Source organism: Glycine max, chromosome 13 (genome assembly GCF_000004515.6).
Source record: "Glycine max cultivar Williams 82 chromosome 13, Glycine_max_v4.0, whole genome shotgun sequence".
NCBI lineage: Eukaryota > Viridiplantae > Streptophyta > Magnoliopsida > Fabales > Fabaceae > Glycine > Glycine max.
The window spans coordinates 12,538,827-12,545,280 of NC_038249.2; positions in this window are offsets into that span (position 1 = coordinate 12,538,827).

A 6,454-nucleotide genomic window follows, 5' to 3' on the forward strand; every position below is an offset into this window, starting at 1 on the left:
GCAAAATCCGAAAAATGTGAGTGCCATCACCTTGAGGTCTGGCAACCAAATTCAAGTGCCTCCACCAGTAGCAGCACCTGTACCTAAACCTGTCAAGCTTCATTCTACACCTGAAAAAGAGGATGAGATAGTTGCACAAAAGAGAAAGATTCCTAACAAAAATTTTCATGCAGGTGGACATTCTTCTAGTAATCCTCCTATCCCTCTTTCATTCCCACCTAGAGCAATTCCAAACAAAAAGATGGAAGAAGCGGAAAAGGAGATCTTGGAGACCTTTAGAAAAGTAGAGGTGAACATACCTCTGCTACATGCCATCAAGCAGATTCCAAGATATGCCAAGTTTCTAAAGGAGCTGTGCACCCACAAAAGGAAGCTCAAAGGCAATGAACGGATTAGCATGGGCAAAAATGTGTAAGCATTGATAGGTAAATCTGTTCCTCACATTCCTGAGAAATGTAAGGACCCAGGTACTTTCTGTATACCTTGCATTATTGGGAACAATAAATTTGAGAATGCCATGCTAGATTTAGGAGCATCAGTTAGTGCCATGCCTCTGTCCATTTTCAATTCTTTATCTCTTGGACCTTTGCAATCTACAGATGTGGTGATTCATTTGGAAAATAGAAGTGTTGCTTACCCCGCATGTTTCATAGAGGATGTGCTGGTTCGGGTTGGTGAACTTATTTTTCTTGTTGATTTTTATGTTCTTAATATGGAAGAGGGATTTTCCCATGGTTCATGTTAGTGCTTAGCTCTACTGAGTGTTTAAAAGATTGGCTAAGATTTTGTTAAAACATAAGCACTTAGACAATGAAGGAAAGCTGGAGTTGCTGCACATGATGTCCAACGCTATGTCAAGGAATAAGATCGGGCTGCACAATGCACAAGGCAAGATAAAATGTCAAATGAAGAATTGAAGCTGCAGGATCCACGATGTCGGATACAATGTCCAGGACATCCTGCCCGAAAATACTGGACACATAAATCTGTTATATCTTTAACAGAGTGTGCAGGATCCACGATGTCGGACACGATGTCCTGACATCCGGCCCGAAAATACTGGACACATAAATCTGTTATCTCTTTAACAGATTATTGTGCAGTTAGCAACAGATTTGGCGATCTATCTTTAGGAACGAATTAAAAGATAATTAAAGTTCGAATTACAAACTTGAAGAGTTCGTTCAGGGATTAAAGATTAAAGATAAAAACTAAAAGATCAAACTATATCTTTTAGATCTTTAAGTGCAGATTTTCAGGAAAATGATAGATCTCATCCAGCACAAGTAGTTGCAGCCCAGATACGCACACTGCTATATAAACATGAAGGCTGCACGAGTTTTGTACCAAGTCCGAGATTGAAGAGTTATTTAGTGAGTTTTGGGACTTGAGTCTTTTGTGAGCCACCTTGATGTTACCCTAACATCAAGTGTTGGACCTGAGTGTGTAGAGTTGATCTCTTTTGTTCAGAGAGAAATCTCTGGTGTGTATTTGATTTAATTGTAAACACGGGAGAGTGATTGAGAGGGAGTGAGAGGGGTTCTCATATCTAAGAGTGGCTCTTAGGTAGAGGTTGCACGGGTAGTGGTTAGGTGAGAAGGTTGTAAACAGTGGCTGTTAGATCTTCGAACTAACACTATTTTAGTGGATTTCCTCCCTGGCTTGGTAGCCCCCAGATGTAGGTGAGGTTGCACCGAACTGGGTTAACAATTCTCTTGTGTTATTTACTTGTTTAAACTGTTCACACTGTCAAATATAATCTGCATGTTCTGAAGCGTGATGTCGTGACATCCTGTACGACATCTGTCCCCAGTATCAGAATTTCAATTGGTATCAGAGCAGGCACTCGAAATCACTGAGTGAGATCTAGGGAGATAAATTCTGATGAACATGGAGAAAGAAGGAGGACCAGTGAACAGACCACCAATTCTGGATGGAACCAACTATGAATACTGGAAAGCAAGGATGGTGGCCTTCCTCAAATCACTGGATAGCAGAACCTGGAAAGCTGTCATCAAAGGCTGGGAACATCCCAAGATGCTGGACACAAAAGGAAAGCCCACTGATGAATTGAAGCCAGAAGAAGACTGGACAAAAGAAGAAGACGAATTGGCGCTTGGAAACTCCAAAGCTTTGAATGCTCTATTCAATGGAGTTGACAAGAATATCTTCAGACTGATCAACACATGCACAGTGGCCAAGGATGCATGGGAGATCCTGAAAACCACTCATGAAGGAACCTCCAAAGTGAAGATGTCCAGATTGCAACTATTGGCTACAAAATTCGAAAATCTGAAGATGAAGGAGGAAGAGTGTATTCATGACTTCCACATGAACATTCTTGAAATTGCCAATGCTTGCACTGCCTTGGGAGAGAGGATGACAGATGAAAAGCTGGTGAGAAAGATCCTCAGATCCTTGCCTAAGAGATTTGACATGAAAGTCACTGCAATAGAGGAGGCCCAAGACATTTGCAACATGAGAGTAGATGAACTCATTGGTTCCCTTCAAACCTTTGAGCTAGGACTCTCGGATAGGACTGAAAAGAAGAGCAAGAACTTGGCGTTCGTGTCCAATGATGAAGGGGAAGAAGATGAGTATGACCTGGATACTGATGAAGGTCTGGCTAATGCAGTTGTGCTCCTTGGAAAACAGTTCAACAAAGTGCTGAACAGAATGGACAGGAGGCAGAAACCACATGTCCGGATCATCCCTTTCGACATCAGGAAAGGTAGTGAATACCAGAAAAGGTCAGAGGAAAAGCCCAGTCACAGCAAAGGAGTTCAATGCCATGGGTGTGAAGGCTATGGACACATCAAAGCTGAATGTCCCACTCATCTCAAGAAGCAGAGGAAAGGACTTTCTGTATGTCGGTCTGATGATACAGAGAGTGAACAAGAAAGTGATTCTGACAGAGATGTGAATGCACTCACTGGGAGATTTGAATCTGCTGAAGATTCAAGTGATAGAGATAGTGAAATCACTTTTGATGAGCTTGCTATATCCTATAGAGAACTATGCATCAAAAGTGAGAAGATTCTTCAGCAAGAGGCACAACTAAAGAAGGTCATTGCAAATCTGGAGGCTGAGAAGGAGGCACATGAAGAGGAAATCTCTGAACTTAAAGGAGAAATTGGCTTTCTGAACTCTAAACTGGAAAACATGACAAAATCAGTAAAGATGCTGAATAAAGGCTCAGATTTGCTTGATGAGGTGCTACAGCTTGGGAAGAATGTTGGAAACCAGAAAGGACTTGGGTTTAATCATAAATCTGCTGGCAGAATAACCATGACAGAATTTGTTCCTGCCAAAAACAGCACTGGAGCCACGATGTCACAACATCGGTCTCGACATCATGGAACGCAGCAGAAAAGGAGCAAAAGAAAGAAGTGGAGGTGTCACTACTGTGGCAAGTATGGTCACATAAAGCCCTTTTGCTATCATTTACATGGCCATCCACATCATGGAACTCAAAGTAGCAGCAGTGGAAGGAAGATGATGTGGGTTCCAAAACACAAGACTGTTAGTCTTGTTGTTCATACTTCACTTAGAGCATCAGCTAAGGAAGATTGGTACCTAGATAGCGGCTGTTCCAGACACATGACAGGAGTTAAAGAATTCCTGGTGAACATTGAACCTTGCTCCACTAGCTATGTGACATTTGGAGATGGCTCTAAAGGAAAGATCACTGGAATGGGAAAGCTAGCCCATGATGGACTTCCTAGTCTGGACAAAGTACTGCTGGTGAAGGGACTGACTGCAAACTTGATCAGCATCAGTCAGTTGTGTGATGAAGGATTCAATGTAAACTTCACAAAGTCAGAATGCTTGGTGACAAATGAGAAGAGTGAAGTTCTAATGAAGGGCAGCAGATCAAAAGACAACTGTTACCTATGGACACCTCAAGAAACCAGTTACTCCTCCACATGTCTATCCTCCAAAGAAGATGAAGTCAGAATATGGCATCAAAGATTTGGACATCTGCACTTAAGAGGCATGAAGAAAATCATTGACAAAGGTGCTGTTAGAGGCATTCCCAATCTGAAAATAGAAGAAGGCAGAATCTGTGGTGAATGTCAGATTGGAAAGCAAGTCAAGATGTCCCACCAGAAGCTTCAACATCAGACCACTTCCAGGGTGCTGGAGCTACTTCACATGGACCTGATGGGGCCTATGCAAGTTGAAAGCCTTGGAGGAAAAAGGTATGCCTATGTTGTTGTGGATGATTTCTCCAGATTTACCTGGGTCAACTTTATCAGAGAAAAATCAGACACCTTTGAAGTATTCAAGGAGTTGAGTCTAAGACTTCAAAGAGAAAAAGACTGTGTCATCAAGAGAATCAGGAGTGACCATGGCAGAGAGTTTGAAAACAGCAAGTTTACTGAATTCTGCACATCTGAAGGCATCACTCATGAGTTCTCTGCAGCCATTACACCACAACAGAATGGCATAGTTGAAAGGAAAAACAGGACTTTGCAAGAAGCTGCTAGGGTCATGCTTCATGCCAAAGAACTTCCCTATAATCTCTGGGCTGAAGCCATGAACACAGCATGCTATATCCACAACAGAGTCACACTTAGAAGAAGGACTCCAACCACACTGTATGAAATCTAGAAAGGGAGGAAGCCAACTGTCAAGCACTTCCACATCTTTGGAAGTCCATGTTACATTTTGGCAGATAGAGAGCAAAGGAGAAAGATGGATCCAAAAAGTGATGCAGGAATATTCTTGGGATACTCTACAAACAGCAGAGCATATAGAGTATTCAATTCCAGAACCAGAACTGTGATGGAATCCATCAATGTGGTTGTTGATGATCTAACTCCAGCAAGAAAGAAGGATGTCGAAGAAGATGTCAGAACATCGGGAGACAATGTAGCAGATACAGCTAAAAGTGCAGAAAATGCAGAAAACTCTGATTCTGCTACAGATGAACCAAACATCAATCAACCTGACAAGAGACCCTCCATTAGAATCCAGAAGATGCACCCCAAGGAGCTGATTATAGGAGATCCAAACAGAGGGGTCACTACAAGATCAAGGGAGATTGAGATTGTCTCCAATTCATGCATTGTCTCCAAAATTGAGCCCAAGAATGTGAAAGAGGCACTGACTGATGAGTTCTGGATCAATGCTATGCAAGAAGAATTGGAGCAATTCAAAAGGAATGAAGTTTGGGAGCTAGTTCCTAGACCCGAGGGAACTAATGTGATTGGCACCAAGTGGATCTTCAAGAACAAAACCAATGAAGAAGGTGTTATAACCAGAAACAAGGCCAGGCTTGTTGCTCAAGGCTACACTCAGATTGAAGGTGTAGACTTTGATGAAACTTTCGCCCCAGTTGCTAGACTTGAGTCCATCAGATTGTTACTTGGTGTAGCTTGCATCCTCAAATTCAAGCTGTACCAGATGGATGTGAAGAGCGCGTTTCTGAATGGATACCTGAATGAAGAAGTCTATGTGGAGCAGCCAAAGGGATTTGTAGATCCAACTCATCCAGATCATGTATACAGGCTCAAGAAGGCTCTCTATGGATTGAAGCAAGCTCCAAGAGCTTGGTATGAAAGGCTAACAGAGTTCCTTACTCAGCAAGGGTATAGGAAGGGAGGAATTGACAAGACTCTCTTTGTCAAACAAGATGCTGAAAACTTGATGATAGCACAGATATATGTTGATGACATTGTGTTTGGAGGGATGTCGAATGAGATGCTTCGACATTTTGTCCAACAGATGCAATCTGAATTTGAGATGAGTCTTGTTGGAGAGCTGACTTATTTTCTGGGACTCCAAGTGAAGCAGATGGAAGACACCATATTCCTCTCACAAAGCAAGTATGCAAAGAACATTGTCAAGAAGTTTGGGATGGAAAATGCCAGCCATAAAAGAACACCTGCACCTACTCACTTGAAGCTGACAAAAGATGAAGCTGGCACCAGTGTTGATCAAAGTCTGTACAGAAGCATGATTGGGAGCCTACTATATTTAACAGCAAGCAGACCTGACATCACCTATGCAGTAGGTGTTTGTGCAAGATATCAAGCCAATCCTAAGATAAGTCACTTGAATCAAGTAAAGAGAATTCTGAAATATGTAAATGGCACCAGTGACTATGGGATTATGTACTGTCATTGTTCAGATTCAATGCTGGTTGGGTATTGTGATGCTGATTGGGCTGGAAGTGCAGATGACAGAAAAAGCACTTCTGGTGGATGCTTCTATTTGGGCAACAATCTTATTTCATGGTTCAGCAAGAAGCAGAACTGTGTGTCCCTATCTACTGCAGAAGCAGAGTATATTGCAGCAGGAAGCAGCTGTTCACAACTAGTTTGGATGAAGCAGATGCTCAAGGAGTACAATGTCGAACAAGATGTCATGACATTGTACTGTGACAACATGAGTGCTATTAATATTTCAAAAAATCCTGTTCAACACAGCAGAACCAAGCACATTGACA